The sequence below is a fragment of the Aquarana catesbeiana genome, linkage group LG06, assembly GCF_042186555.1.
Source record: "Aquarana catesbeiana isolate 2022-GZ linkage group LG06, ASM4218655v1, whole genome shotgun sequence".
NCBI lineage: Eukaryota > Metazoa > Chordata > Amphibia > Anura > Ranidae > Aquarana > Aquarana catesbeiana.
The window spans coordinates 392,639,153-392,656,276 of NC_133329.1; the positions used below are offsets into that span (position 1 = coordinate 392,639,153).

The window sequence follows — 17,124 nt, forward strand, 5'->3', positions numbered from 1 at the left end:
AAGCCTTTACAGGTTACCATAGGCGTGCGCACAGGTGTGCCAGGTGTGCCCGGGCACACCCTAATCACCCTGTGCTGAACAGATTTCCCTCTGCTGCTTGGCTGCAGAGAAAGAGACTGGGGCAATCTCTGTCCTCGGTCCCTTTCTCTGTCTGAAAAGTAAGACATCAGGGGTTACATAGTTACAAAGTTAATCAGGTTGAAAAAAGAAACAAGTCCATCTAGTTCAACCAATAAAAGAGGGAACAAAAATAAATTCTGTTTAGAGCCCTGATATTTCACCAAAGCCCCCCATTAATCCTAATAAATTGTAAAATAATAATAATAATAATAATAATAATAATAAATTGTAAAAAAAATTGTAAATAATTAAAACTACTGACACCAATCTCTGCCCTACTGGCATCATCCACTGCTCTAGTGACACTCTCCATTGCCCTACTGCTATATATATATATATATATATATATATATATATATATATATATACACATACACACATTTTATTCATACAGTGTGGTGTTAGAATTACTGTCCATGATCTGATGCTGATACCTCACATGTTATAGGCAATCATAGTGTGTAAAAAAAAAAAACAAATCCTGATCACCTACCCAGAGTAGTACAGTGTTACTGTGGTAATACTGTATTGCTCCAGTCACTGTGTGTAAAAAAAAAAAAAAAAAAAAAACATTGTAAAAAAAAAAAGAAAAGAAAAATATTTATATATATATATACATATATATATATATATATATATATATATATATATATATATATATATATATATATATATATATATATATATGTATATATATATAGAGAGAGAGAGAGAGAGAGATAGATGTATATATAGATATCTCTCTCTCTCTATCTATCTCTATCTCTATCTCTATCTCTATAATTATATATATATATATATATATATATATATATATATATATATATATATATATATATATATATATATATATATATATATATATATATATATACACTTATTTTTATTTGTTTTACATATAGTACTGTCACTAGTCAGTATCCCTGATCACAGCCACACCAGTCCTATGATGATGGCGTACTGCACTAAAAAGTATGTAAAAAAAAATTGCAAAAAAATATTTTTTTTCTTGATTTTTTTCCCAAAAATTGTGACAAAAAAATGACAACTTCAAAAAACTCACCATGCTTCTTACTAAATACATTGGACTGTCTACTTTCCAAAAAGGGGTTATGGGGGGGGGGGGGGGGGGGGTATGTATACTATCCTGACCTTTCAGGGCCACAAGAGTGATGAGATAAATCAGATCTACCGTATATCCTATAGTTTGTGGACTCTATAACTTTCCTACAGACTAAATAATATTCACTGATTTGGGTTATTTTTACCAAAGAAATGAAGCAGAATACACTTTGACCTACATTTCTGAAGAAACATTACATTTTTATAACAGAAACAAAAAAAAAACTTTCTTGTTTTTCCTTTCTCTTTTCACTTTCAATTGATTTTTATTGAAAAAATATAAAAAAAGGTACAAAACTTGGCATGTGAGAATTTTCTAAAATTATCAAGAAGATAGTAAACGGCTAGAATGTAGCTGCAGAGAATGTAAAAACATCCAACAATATAAATCCCATAATAATAAACAAAACTTGTAGCCTGTAAGTTAGAATAGATATTGATGAGCCAAGTATTATTTCTATAGGCTACGAAACAATAAGCAGGTCCAGACATCAAGTCTGAGTCACTAACAATATTTGCAACAAGGAAATAAGAAAGAAGTAAAGAGAAAGGTGGGATGTCCACAGTAGGAGGATGGGAGAGATTATCGGTCTTTTTTCATTTATTTTGCAAAAAATTTTTTAAAAACTCAGTGGTGATTAAATACCACCAAAAGAAAGCTCTATTTGTGTTTTTAAAAAAATGCTAAAAATATCACATGGATACAATATTTAAAAAAAATTAAACTGCAAAAAAAAATACATCTATTTTCTGTAATTTTTTCTCTAATTTTCTGTATTTTTTCGTTTGTTTTTCAAAAAATAAAAAAAGCTCTATTTGTGTAAAAAATGATGTAAATGTCATATGGGTACAGTGTTGCATGACCACGCAATTGTCATTCAAAGTGTGACAGAGCTGAAAGCTGAAAATTGGTGTGGGAAGCAAGGGGGTGAAAGTGCTTGGTATTGAAGTGGTTAAAACACTTGACCCTATAAAGGGACTTGATCAGTCCCTGTATAGCAGAGCTCAGGAAGGGAGAGAGAGAGAAAGGCAGCACAAGGAGCCATTCCGGTATATTGTAATGCAAAGAGCATGCTGATAGGAGGAGAGAGCAGAGTGATAGAGAGATGAGGCCGTCTGTGTGGTTCTTCTATTTTCAGTGTTTAGTCACAGGCAGGGGGTGAGGAGGAGACTGTGATTGTGTTGTGTAGCAGAGCTGTATGAATCTCAGGACTGGATAGGCAGGTAAGGCAGCTCCTGTATCTGTATTTCCTCTGTGTAGATAGTGGTTGGATGTTACATGTTAGGAGGACAGTGAAGCCTGTGGGGTATGTTGAACAGTGATTGATCAGTGGTAGTAGAAAATGGTGTTAGTGGGAGGTATGGTGCCCCGTCGTTGGTATCAGTGGGAGGTAGAGTGTCCCATCATTGGTATCATTGGGAGGGAGAGTGCCCCATCATTGGTATCATTGGGAGGGAGAGTGCCCCATTGTTGGTATCAGTGGGAGGGAGAGTGCCCCATCATTGGTATCATTGGGAGGGAGAGTGCCCCATCATTGGTGTCAATGGGGGGGAGTGCCCCATCGTTGGTATCAGTGGGAGGGAGAGTGCCCTATCATTGGTGTCAATGGGAAGGAGAGTGCCCCATAGTTGGTATCAGTGGGAGGGAGAGTGCCCCATCGTTGTGTCAGTGGAAGGGAGAGTGCCCCATCATTGGTGTCAGTGAGGGGGAGAGTGCCCCACCGTTGGTGTCAGTGAGGGGGAGAGTGCCCCATCGTTGGTATCATTGGGAGGGAGAGTGCCCCATTGTTGGTATCAGTGGGAGGGAGAGTGCCCCATCGTTGGTATCATTGGGAGGGAGAGTGCCCCATCATTGGTGTCAATGGGGGGGAGTGCCCCATCAATGGTATCATTGGGAGGGAGAGTGCCCCATCATTCTGTCAGTGGGAGGGAGAGTGGCCCATCGTTGGTATCAGTGGGAGGGAGAGTGCCCTATCATTGGTGTCAATGGGAGGGAGAGTGCCTTGTCATTGGTATCAGTGGGAGGGAGAGTGCCCCATCGTTGGTATCAGTGGGAAGGAGAGTGCCCCATCGTTGGTATCAGTGGGAAGGAGAGTGCCCCATCGTTGGTATCAGTGGGAGGGAGAGTGCCCCATCATTGGTATCAGTGGGAGGGAGAGTGCCCCATCGTTGGTATCAGTGGGAGGGAGAGTGCCCCATCGTTGGTGTCAGTGGGGGGGAGTGCCCCATCGTTGGTATCAGTGGGAGGGAGAGTGCCCCATCATTGGTATCAGTGGGAGGGAGAGTGCCCCATCATTGGTGTCAATGGGAGGGAGAGTGCCCCATATTTGGTATCAGTGACAGGGAGAGTGCCCCACCGTTTGTATCAGTGGGGGGGGGGGAGAGTGCCCCATCATTGGTGTCAGTGGGAGGGAGAGTGCCCCATCCTTGATATCAGTGGGAGGGAGAGTGCCCCATCCTTGGTATCAGTGGGAGGGAGAGTGCCCCATCCTTGGTATCAGTGGGAGGGAGAGTGCCCCATCCTTGATATCAGTGGGAGGGAGAGTGCCCCATCCTTGATATCAGTGGGAGGGAGAGTGCCCCATCCTTGGTATCAGTGGGAGGGAGAGTGCCCCATCCTTGGTATCAGTGGGAGGGAGAGTGCCCCATCCTTGGTATCAGTGGGAGGGAGAGTGCCCCATCCTTGATATCAGTGGGAGGGAGAGTGCCGCACCGTTGGTATCAGTGGTAGTAGAAGTGCCCCATCACTGGTTGGAGGACAGTGAAGCCTGCGGGGTATGTTGCACGCTGTCGCTGTCCATTGACGGTCTTTAAAAAGTAAAATCGATTTCTGCATTGTCCCGTCCACACTGATGTTCTCTCCTATGTGGCGGATTCACTATGAAGTTTTTTTTTTTTAATAGATTTTATCACTGCATTAGGGAATGTCTGTTCTTCCTTCACTAGATAAATATTAGGTGGCAGTCTTCCTCGTACCGCATGCAGGCGAGGTGATCTCTTCCTCATCCCTGCAGGCCAGATTTCTGTGTAATTTGTTCTTCTTGCACAATCTAATAGGACTCTGCCTCCGGAGGAATTGCAGCGCGTGTAGGTCATGCATCTTAGTAATAAAGTGTACCTGTCACTCATAGGCAGCATAGGGTCCATTTACTATTATTGACAAAATTTAGCTGCAGCGACAGTGATGTGATGTGCCTGATCTGAGCTGAGAGTACGGACATGTTACAAGAGATGGTCAGAGACTGCAGATATGATACACGAGATGGTCAGAGACTGCAGACATGATACAAGAGATGGTCAGAGACTGCAGACATGATACAAGAGATGGTCAGAGACTGCAGACATGATATTGGAGATGGTCAGAGACTGCAGACATGATACAAGAGATGGTCAGAGACTGCAGACATGATACAAGAGATGGTCAAAGACTGCAGACATGATACAAGAGATGGTCAGAGACTGCAGACATGATACAAGAGATGGTCAGAGACTGCAGACATGATACAAGAGATGGTCAGAGACTGCAGACATGATACAAGAGATGGTCAGAGACTGCAGACATGATACAAGAGATGGTCAAAGACTGCAGACATGATACAGAAGATGGTCAGAGACTGCAGACATGATACAGGAGATGGTCAGAGACTGCAGACATGATACAAGAGATGGTCAGAGACTGCAGACATGATACAAGAGATGGTCAGAGACTGCAGACATGATACAAGAGATGGTCAGAGACTGCAGACATGATACAAGAGATGGTCAAAGACTGCAGACATGATACAGAAGATGGTCAGAGACTGCAGACATGATACAGGAGATGGTCAGAGACTGCAGACATGATACAAGAGATGGTCAGAGACTGCAGACATGATACAAGAGATGGTCAGAGACTGCAGACATGATACAAGAGATGGTCAGAGACTGCAGACATGATACAAGAGATGATCAGAGACTGCAGACATGATACAAGAGATGGTCAGAGACTGCAGACATGATACAAGTGATGGTCAGAGACTGCAGACATGATACAAGTGATGGTCAGAGACTGCAGACATGATACCAGTGATGGTCAGAGACTGCAGACATGATACAAGAGATGGTCAGAGACTGCAGACATGATACAAGTGATGGTCAGAGACTGCAGACATGATACAAGTGATGGTCAGAGACTGCAGACATGATACCAGTGATGGTCAGAGACTGCAGATATGATAATAGGGATGGTGAGAGATTGCGGACATACAAGAGATGGTTAAGCTTGCATTGCCTATTGGCTAACATTGGCTTCTCCAGTCAATGAGGTTGGTTGAAGGACTCTGGAAGAGAGGAGGCCTGCAATGAATGTTAGGTAGTTCAGGGTCACACAACCCAGAGCATTGGAGTGAGGTGGGGAGCACCGGAGTGAGGTTACACGTTATTCCTCTACCCTGGGGGGAGGGGGCAATGAAAGGGTATTTCTTACAAAAATCCTGAGGTTAAGCTTCGATCGCCTGTTGACTACGATGGACTTACTCTGGTCAATGAGGGTGGGTGGGGGACCTGTGCTCTGGAGGAAACTTGCATTACACAAGGACGGTTGCAGGATGGTTGCAGTACAGAAGTGGACTGATCTGGGGTAGAAAGGTTCTCCATAGCCGTTCAGCAACCCACAGAAATGATCCGCCCTGCGAGCGCGCAATTGTCATTCCAAGTGTGACAGCGCTGAAAGCTGAAAATTGGTGTGAGAAGGAAGGGGGCAAAAGTGCCTGGTATTGAAGTGCTTAAAACACTTGACCCGATATCAGTCCCTGTATAGCAGAGCTCAGGAAGGGAGAGAGAGAAGCAGCACAAGGAGCCAATCCGGTATATTGTAATGAAACAAGCATGCTGATAGGAGGAGAGAGCAGAGTGATAGAGAGATGAGGCCGTCTGTGTGGTTCTTCTATTTTCAGTGTTCAGTCACAGGCAGGGGATGAGGAGGAGACTGTAAGTGATTGTGCTGTGTAGCAGAGCTGTGTGAATCTCGGGACTGGATAGGCAGGTAAGGCAGCTCCTGTATCTGTATTTCCTCTGTGTAGATAGTGGTTGGATGTTACATGTTAGGAGGACAGTGAAGCCTGCGGGGTATGTTGAACAGTGATCAGTGGTAGTAGAAAATGGTGTTAGTGGGAGGTATGGTGCCCCATCTTTGGTATCAGTGGGAGGGAGAGTGCCCCATTGTTGGTATCAGAGAGAGGTATGGTGCCCCATCGTTGGTATCAGTGAGAGACAGAGTGCCCCATCGTTGGTATCAGTGGAAGGAATAATGCCCCATCATTGGGATCAGTGGAGGGAATAGTGCCTCATCATTGGTGTCAGTGGGGGGAATAGTGCCCCATCATTGGGGTCAGTGGGGACAAGAGACCCTTATTGTTGGTGTCAGTGGGAGGAGTAGTGCCTCATAATTGGTGTCAGTGGGGGGAAAGGAGCCCCATCAATGGTGTCAGTGGGGGGGGGGATGGAGCCCCATCATTGGTGTCAGTGGGGGGAATGGTGCCTCATCATTGGTGTCAGTGGGGGGAATGGTGCCTCATCATTGGTGTCAGTGGGGGGAATGGTGCCTCATCATTGGTGTCAGTGGGGGGAATGGAGCCCCATCATTGGTGTCAGTGGGGGGAATGGAGCCCCATCATTGGTGTCAGTGGGGGGAATGGAGCCCCATCATTGGTGTCAGTGGGGGGAATGGAGCCCCATCATTGGTGTCAGTGGAGGGAATGGTGCCTCATCATTGGTGTCAGTGGGGGGAATGGAGCCTCATCATTGGTGTCGGTGGGGGGAATGGAGCCTCATCATTGGTGTCGGTGGGGGGAATGGAGCCCCATCATTGGTGTCAGTGGGGGGAATGGAGCCCCATCATTGGTGTCGGTGGGGGGAATGGAGCCCCATCATTGGTTTCAGTGGGGGGAATGGAGCCCCATCATTGGTGTCAGTGGAGGGAATGGTGCCTCATCATTGGTGTCAGTGGGGGGAATGGAGCCCCATCATTGGTGTCAGTGGGGGGAATAGTGCCTCATCATTGGTGTCAGTGGGAGGAATAGTGCCTGATTGTTTGTATCAGTTGAAAGAATCGCCCCTCATCATTGGTGTCAGTGGGGGCAATAGTGCCCCATCACTGGTCTCATTGGGAGGAATAGCCCCTTGTCGTTGGTGACTAATGGGAGGAATAGGGCCCTGAGGGACAGATAAAGGCAACAAAGGACCGCAGTTTGGAGACCACTGATCTAGTGTCATCCACTGGTCTTCTTCAGGGCAGAACAACACTTGTATCATTTCCTGTGTGCCCACCCCTCCCCCCATACATTCACACCATGAATGTCCATCATAACCCAGGCTGGGCTCCTAGTATTCCAGGCCTCACTCATCATTACATAATTGCCTCTTAGTTCTGGAAGAGTTACTGCTCCCCCTTGACACCGCCACTTAAAGAAGAAGACCTGGTGATGTCATCGGACCTGATGATGTCATCAGACCAACAGGGAGACTGCAGGAGAAAGGTAGGTATAACATATTTTTTGGGGGGTTGGTGGAGGCAGGTGGCGGGTAATGTGGTTGGAGTTCCTCTTTAATATGGAGCTCAGCACTCTGCCTATTGAATCTTTGCCTTTTTAATAAAGCCCACATGTGCAAAGTCCGCATGTGTTTTCATTTGAGCCATCAGACATTGATTTCCAGAAGGGGGGTGGCCAACAAAATCACTCGATGGCATTTCCCATCATACAGCGTGGTAACAATTAATGACAAGGCTGAGTCACATGGAACTGATACAACTTTAATTTCCACTTGAGTCAGCTGGATTTGTTTGGATCACAAAGCAGACGAAGATAAGGACAACCGGGGTTCATTAACACTCAGCGTCCTATTTATAATGGCCGGCGATATCGGCAGCGGCGAAAAAGTGGACGGGGTGTGGACAAACGTCAGCAAAGGCTAAAACAGAAATAGCGCCACTATGAGGTCACAGCGTCTTCACCCCCTTCCGGTGGAAATTAATGTAGCTGCATTTTCTAAAAAGGACAAAATTAGAGGCGTTTGTCTTGAGCATGATCAATAAAATGATCGAGAATTATTATCATCTGATATGAATCCCGAAACGCATGTCAGCAGATTCCCATTCACTTCATTGAGTAGTGTAGACGGGAGCGCCAATAGAAATCATGGTGCTCTGTACAACCTACCTGACAGGACACCCGCCCCCCCCCACCCCTTCCTGGGCACACACAAGAGACGAATGAGGCCACAATGAATAGTGGATGTGGAAAAATTGCACTGTGCAGGAGTTGGAAGTATGTAATGTAGTAGAGTGCAGGAGTCAGAAGTAAGTAATGTTCCGGGGTCATGGGTGGGCAATGCACAGATTGCAGAGGCCAGGTGTGTGTGTGCAACGTACTTAGTGCAAGGGTCAGGTGTGTAATGTAGAGTACGGGGGTCAGGTGTGTGTAATGTATGTAATGCATGGTTTAGGTGTGTAATGTAGAGTGCAGGGGCCAGGTGTGTGTAATGTACACAGTGCAAGGGATAGGTGTGTAATGTAGAGTGTGTATGTGTGTGTGTGTGTCAGGTGTGTGCAGAGTGCAGGGGTGTGTCTGTTTGGATAAAAAAAAACTTCATAGTACAGGGGTCAGGATTGTGTAATGTACAGAGCGCAGGGGTCAGGTGTGCAGTGTACATAATGCAGAGGTCAGGTGTGTAATGTGTGCAATATAGAGTGCAGGGCTCAGGTTGTGTGTGCAATGTCAAGTGTGTGTAATGTACATAGTGCAATGGTCAGGTGTGTGTAATGTATATGGTACATGCAATGGTCAGGTGTGTACTTTACCTAGTGCAGGGGTCAAGTGTATGCAGTGTACATAGTGCAGGAGTCAGGTGTGTAATGTACATAGTTCAAGGGTCAGGGGGTTTGTGATGTACATAATGCAGGAGTCAGGTGCGTATTATGTACATACTGCAGAGGTTGTGTGTAATGTACAGAGGGCAGAGCTTAGGAATGCGTAATGCACATAGTGCAGGGCTCAGGTGTATGTAATGTACAATGTCCTGTAATGTACAAAGTACAGAGGTCAGATGTGTGTGATGTACATATTGCAGGGGGCCAGTGTGTGGATCAGGGCCCGCCTTGGCCTCCCATTAATCCCTATATTCCTGCTCTACTACCAGATATGCCCACCTCTACCACAAATCCAGATCCCCTTTATCTTTAACCTTGTACTTGGAACAGTACCCCTGCAGTCCCTCCACCCATCACTTACCATGTACCCAGGACATGCAAAGTCCAGCAATCATCATTTTACATCTAGTAAAACTGTGGCCACGTCCCCCTTTGCCATGAAAACCTTGGCACCGCTGGCTAATAGCTAGTAAGGCAGCCAGCCCATCGGGGACAATCTTCCTTAGCACTGTGTGTATTACCCGGGTTATATTAGGCAGCATGCTGTCCAAGGTGCCCCTATAAGATGGTGCCCCTTTTGTGAAGCCCCGCCCCTTGCGTAGGGTTGCCACCTCATCCCTTTAAAACCGAACACATATTAATTACAACGGGTTCTGTGGCTGATTAAAGTAGTAATTAGACTCACTTGGTGCCTTATCTGCATTAAATTAGCCTCAGAACCCGTGTAATTCATATGTGTTCGGATTTAAAGGGATGAGGGGGCAACCCTACCCTTGTGTCATGCAAATGATATAGTAAAATAAAAGGTTTTTGAAAACAATATACAGTTTTTTTCATATGCCAAGCTACTTTTTTAACTCTGCAGTCCACCAAACATGGAAAAGTTTTCTTGAGCTGTAATGAGTCTCCTGACTCCTCTTAACATCCCCTTCCCCTTACAGCTGCTGAATTAGTAGATGAAAACAAATGAAGGAAAAAAGTTATCACTGTTTTGTAAGTTATGAGGCTTGGTGGTGCCCTTCTCCACCCTTGGGGGGGCCATGGCGGTGGTCTCTAGGGTCCCTGTACACGGGGTCACCAGCAATGGAGGAAGCCAGACTCGGAGGAAGCCGTACAGAAGGCAGTGAAGAGTTAAGGCAGATAATTGAACAGATCTGCCTGTAGAACGATTCCGCCTTGCTGCATTGCCAGATCAGATGCAATAGAATTGTTTCTTAATTGTGTCAGTAGCACACTGCGCACAGCCTTGGGTAATGTGTCCCTCGCAAGACTCCAACCGCTCGCCGCCTTCGCAACATTCAAACCTTTTCATCACTTGCCGAGCTGGAGATTTAACCCCCTCATCCACCATTGGCCCGTCACAGATATCAGCGTATTTCAGAACGTTCCTCTGCAGACAAGGAGTTACATTTCGCTAACCAGCATCGCCGGAGGGAATTTACGCAAATGTGACGTTTTGGTAATTAGAGACTCCCATTTGCAGTCGTTCAGAATAAATAAATAAGATTAATTGCATCTTTTGGCATATACAGTATGGTCTAAAGAGGTTAGATCTCAGCAGTCGTTGTTACAGATATTATAATGTTTGATGCTATAAATCAGTGGTTGTCAATAAGGATGATCTCGGGTTGGGTCCGGATTTGGATTAAACCTGAAAGACGGTTGTCACTCCTGTCTACTGCCACCCAATCAACTGCAGCCAGGGCATTCCCCGCACAGAGTAGGGTTGCCGCCTTTTTCTGCAAGCCAATCCCGAACATTCTTGTATCCATAAAATATGCTTACAATGCTGAGCCTAGGGTTGCCACCTCATCCCTTTAAACCCGAACACATATGAATTACACAGGTTCTGAGATTAATTTAGTGCAGATAAGGCACCAAGTGAGTTTAATTATCACCTTAATCAGCCACAGAACCTGTGTAATCAATATGTGTTTGGTTTTAAAGGGATGAGGTGGCAACTCTAGCTGAGCCACATGTAAGTCTCTCACAGACATGTATAAACCTCAGAACAATAATTAAAAAATAAAACTCTTTCAATACATATGATTTGTGGACTAAATGCAAAACACTGATTCCTCTATCCACACAAATTAGTTGGATGGAGGAATTTCCTCCCTCCTTAGGGGGAGGGGGCCAGAGGATCTGGCCATTTCTGATTAGTGCTCTGTGTGGCGAATCAACAGATCGCCCGACTCTGTGCAGGGGCAGAGATCCCGCTGACTGGGGGGGGGGGGGGGTAGTAGAGTGTTCCTCCTGCCCAGGACAGTTAGCCACAGTTCAGTGTGAATTAATGTGTCTGGGTTTCATGCAGTCTGAAACCCGGACACATAGTCCAAAACCTGGACTGTCCGGGTGAATCCTGGACAGGTGGCAACCCTAGCACAGAGGCTTGTGACACCATTGACGTAACATGGCTACATGTCATGAGCAGGGGCGGACTGACCATTGAGCCACTCGGGCACTGCCCGAGGGCCCTGAGCCACTAGGGGCCCCATCAGGGTTGCCAGCCTTTACAGTATGTAAAAATCTGTGTTTTTTTTTACATCTGTCTCTGAAATGTCCCTTGGTCTAAAAATCCCAAGATTATAGCTGCCCCACCTCTCCAGTACCTTCTCAGGCCAATAGAAACATGTCTGTGTATACTGTGTGATTTGTATACTGTGTGTGTGTATACTGTGTGGCCCCATTATATCTCTGATTGCCTAGGGGCCCCATAATCTCCTATTGTCCGGGGGCCCCATGAGTTGTCAATCCGCCCCTGGTCACGAGCAACCTTGTTCCTTCATGCCCTGGCCGCAGTTGATTATGTGGGGTGATAGGTTGATACAGAAGCATAACTAGAACCTTCAGGGCCCTGGTGCAAGAAACCATTAATGCCCCCCCCCCCTCCCCCCCTAGGGTTGCCACCTCATCCCTTTAAACACATATTAATTACACAGGTTCTGAGACTAATTTAGTGCAGATAAGGCACCAAGTGAGTTTAATTACCACCTTAATCAGCCACAGAACCTGTGTAATCAATATGTGTTCGGGTTTAAAGGGATGAGGTGGCAACTCTAGCCCCCCCCCCACAACCGCTAGGGCCCTTTATTCTATTCCCAGGGCCCTTCCCACTGATCCAGCGGCCCTTTACTCCCATCAGGGGCCCACTTTATAAGCCTAGTTCATACTGCTGCGACTTATCTTGTGACTTGCAACACAGAAATTCGCATAACAAGTCAAAACACATTCATTTCAATGGGTGCCAACTCAATCAATGCAACTCAAGTTGCAGCAAAAAAAAAAGGTTCCTGCACTACTTTTCTTCGACTTTGGTGCGATTTTTATGCTATAGACTGCAATGTTAAATTACTCAGGTCTCAAGGAAATCGCAAGCACACAGTGGCACCAGTGACACCAGGGCCCTCTTGCAAGTTACATAGTAGGTAAGGTTGAAAAAAGACAATAGTCCATCCAGTTCAACCTGTGTAGGTGCACGTGTGTCAGTGTCTATAATTATTTCCCATATCCCTGTATGTTGTGCTCTTTAAGATGCACATCTTTTAAAAATATCCATACTCCCCGCTGCCACCACCAGTTGTGGAAGAGAGTTCTACGTCCTTATTGCCCTGACAGTAAAAAAAAACCCTATGCAATTTAAGGTTAAATTACTTCTCCTCCAATCTCCTCGTACACTCCCTGAGACTGAATAGTTTTTTATCTATGCTGGGATCACCATTGAGGTATTTGTAAATCGCTATCATATCATAAGCGTTTCTTCTCCAGGGAGAATAAATTTAATGCTTGAAGTCGTTCCTCATAACTGAAGTCCTCCAGGCCCCTTATTAGTTTTGTTGCCCTTCTTTGGACTCTCTCCAGCTCCAGCACATCTCTTCTGAGGACTGGTGACCAGAACTGGACGGAATACTCCAGATGTGGCCTAACCAGAGTTTTATAAAGTGGTAGGATTATCATTCTATCTCTGGAGTAGATTCCCTTTTTTATGCATGCTAATATTCTGCCGACTTTGGTAGCTGCAGCTTGACATTGCATGCTATTGCCCACATCTGTCATCTACTCGGACCCCCACACCTCTCTCCATCCTTGATTCCCCCAGCGGTTCCCCACCTAGTGAGTAGTTTGCCTATATGTTTTTTTGCGCCCAAGTGCATTACTTTACATTTTTCCACAGTAAACCTCATTTGCCATGTGGTTGCCCACTCCATTATTTTGTTCAGGGCATTCTGTAAAATTTCTATATCCTGATGTGACGTCATTGCCCCGCTTATTTTTGTGTCGTCTGCAAAAAACTGAGATTGAGCTATTTAACCCATCCTCTATATCATTTATGAATGAATTTAATAGAATTGGTCCCGAGACGGAACCTTCGGGTACCCGACTTACCACTCCAGATCAGTCTGAGTACACGCTATTTACCACTACCCTTTGGACACGCCCCTGTAACCAGCTTTTTACCCAAGCACAAACCTTATGGTCCATGCCTGTAGACTTCAGCTTGTAAATTAAGCCTTTATGGGGGACTGTATCAAATGCCTTTGCAAAATCCAGATACACGAACTCTACAGGCCTTCCCCTGTCTAGATGGCAGCTCACTTCCTTGTACAATGTTAGCAGATTGGTCTGGCAGGAACGACCCTTCGTAAACCAATGCTGATTTCTACTAATGATATTTTTTTTCCTCAGTACATTTTTGAATATAGTACCTTATCATCCCCTCCTATAATTTACTTACTATTGATGTTAGGCTGACTGGCCTGTAGTTTCCAGGAATATATCTCGGCCCTTTTTTGAATATAGGTACCACATTGGCTTTTCTCCAATCAGCTGCCACAATTCCTGTCAGTATGCTGTCCGCAAAGATTAGGAACAGCGATCTAGCTATAACCTGACTGAGTTCTCTGAGGACTCTCGGGTGTAAGCCATCTGGTCCTGGTGATTTATTTGTATTAAGTTTATCTAGTCTTTCCTTGACTCCGCCCTCTGTTAGCCACAAGGGTACGTCCTGTGATGGGTCACTAACAGTACTGTCGCGGTTGGTATACCCCTCCTTTTCCTGCATAAAAACTGAGGAGAATAAGACATTTAGTACAGTTGCCTTCTCTGTGTCATCTGCAATCCTCCATACATCATCGTCTTTTATGTGGGCAACGTGCTCTGATTTTGCCTTATTACTGTTAATAGATCTAAAAAACTTCTTTGGATTTTATTTACTTTCCTCCGCTATGTGTCTCTCAGAATCTTTTTTAGCCGCAGTGTGACCTTTGCTACCCTGGTGGTTCCACCACTGGGTTGATAGGTTCTGTTGGAATACAATGTTAATTTGTATTTTTTGCAACAACTACATCAATATCAGTATTCGGTAGAGACATACAGTATTCTTCAGCCAGTAGATGGCACTGTTTATAAGTTTGTACCTGCATCTATGGTTCAACTCTATGTCTTTTCTCTTTTTCTCTATAATAAAGTTTCCTGTTTCCTGTCTGCAGTTAGGCAGCAAAGCCCATGTGGATCTGTGCACTGTCTGTTCTGTGGGGGCTATATACAGAATTTCTAACAGATTTTTTCTTGGTTCGATCTGAAGACAAGTTTGGGCCAGACCTGAGCTCCTCCTTAGTTGTCATCTTACAAGGTATGGATGGGGGGGGCCTCAACCTAATATCAGTTATATTTGATACTACAGAAGACTGTCTGTAGACATACCACGGAGATGGTCAGAGACTGTGGACATGCTACATTTGTGGTTAGAGACTGGAGACATGGTGCAGGACACAGACAGGGTCTGGGAAGATATTACAAGAGATTACTGCCATTGCAGTCTCTTTACAAATAAATGCTCCTACTACTGACTGCTGGGGTCTAAGGGCTGCGCAACAAGTGCCAAAGGGTTGCATGTGACCCTTGGGCTACAGATTTGACACCAGGGATATAAAATGCAGTGAGGGATGATCTGTTTTAGTTCTACCAAACTTTTAAAAAATATGTAAACCTTTGAAAATTGATATTTCCGAAGCGGAAGTCTTGCTGAAGTCAGGATGAAATCTCTACCAGGGCAAAGAAAAGTGTTGTATGAGAAGCAAACGATGGAAAAATATGCTGAATGGTTTGGGGATCTCTTGGCAGCTTTGCCAGATGATGGGACCAAAAAAAATGGGAAAATAAAATTTGAGTCAGATGAACCAGCAGCAGCTATTGGCAGCTCTAAATCCATCTTTCTTAACCTTTTTACCCCAGAAGAATCCTTGAAATGTATTTTAGGCCCTGGGAAAGTGCTAAAATCAATTCATTGGGAGTCAGTGGAAAAAATACCCCCTACATTGGTGGTCAGTGGGAAGAATGCTCCTTACATTGGTTGTCAGTGGGAAGAATGCTCCTTACATTGGTTGTCAGTGGGAAGAATGCTCTTTACATTGGTTGTCAGTGGGAAGAATGCTCCTTACATTGGTGGTCAGTGGGAAGAATGCCCTTATATTAGTGGTCAGTGGGAAGAATGTCCCTTACATTGGTGGTCAATGGGAAGATAACCCCTTACACTGGTGGTCAGTGGGATGATAGCCCCTTACATTAGTGGTCAGTGGGAAGAATATCCCTTACATTGGGGGTCAGTGAGACAAAAGCCCTTTACATTGGGGGTAAGTGAGACAAAAGCCCCTTACATTGGGGGTCAGTGAGACAAATGCCCTTTACATTGATGGTCAGTGGGAAGAACGCTCCTTACATTGGTGGTCAGTGAGAAGAATGCCCCTTACATTGGTGGTCAGTGGGAAGAATGTCCCATACATTGTAGGTCAATAGGAAGAACTGGGATCTGGTGGCGCTGACATTCTAGCTTGGGATGCTCAGGCAACAGCAGAAGCAGATATAAGGCAGGAACAGCCTTTGGATAAAGCGTTGGTCCCTCTCTCCCAGAGGTCTTTAACAATCCAAACTGCCAAAAATAACACTGAAATTAGGATTTGGCTCAGGACATCTGAACTCATGAAATTCAGCCTGAATCTAATGTTATCTCCTGAATGTTGGGATTAACTCTACCCACAATAGACTATACAGTATATGCTAGCCTGAGGAGTACACTTACCAACCTATTTGCACATTTTAGGCAAAGAACAATCCAGACATGTTATCAGTCACATTACGGCAGCCTTTACATTGGGGGTAAGTGAGACAAAAGCCCCTTACATTGGGGGTCAGTGAGACAAATGCCCTTTACATTGATGGTCAGTGGGAAGAACGCTCCTTACATTGGTGGTCAGTGAGAAGAATGCCCCTTACACTGGTGGTCAGTGGGAAGAATGTCCCATACATTGTAGGTCAATAGGAAGAACACCCCTTACATTGATGGTCAGTGGGAAGAAAGCTCCTTACATTGGTGGTCAGTGAGAAGAATGCCCCTTACACTGGTGGTCAGTGGGAAGAATGTCCCATACATTGTTGGTCAATAGGAAGAACACCCCTTACATTGGTGGTCAGTGGGAAGAATGGCCCCCTAACAGTGGTGGTCAGAATGCCACCCTTACAAAGAGCTAGAAAGATCCTTGGTGTCCTGCAGTTGGCTTTGCCAAGTGTCATGGACTACAGAACCATGCAGGAGCCATCAAATGGGACATCAGTCAATCACAGCTCAAGAAACCTCTAGCAAACTCTGGAGGAACCCTTTTGGGGAATGGCTGTCCTGGATAACTGTACCAGAAATGATAAGATAAGGGTGGGATCTGGTGGCGCTGACATTCTAGCTTGGGATGCTCAGGCAACAGCAGAAGCAGATATAAGGCAGGAACAGCCTTTGGATAAAGCGTTGGTCCCTCTCTCCCAGAGGTCTTTAACAATCCAAACTGCCAAAAATAACACTGAAATTAGGATTTGGCTCAGGACATCTGAACTCATGAAATTCAGCCTGAATCTAATGTTATCTCCTGAATGTTGGGATTAACTCTACCCACAATAGACACTATACAGTACATGCTAGCCTGAGGAGT

The 17,124-nt window shown here is 45.1% G+C and overlaps 1 protein-coding gene across 1 annotated transcript in view; it reads right to left on the reverse strand.

Moving 5' to 3' along the window:
* The window catches only part of WNT6 (Wnt family member 6), a 167,866-nt gene that overhangs the window by 133,052 nt on the left and 17,690 nt on the right, over positions 1-17,124 (reverse strand). The window lies entirely within an intron of this gene.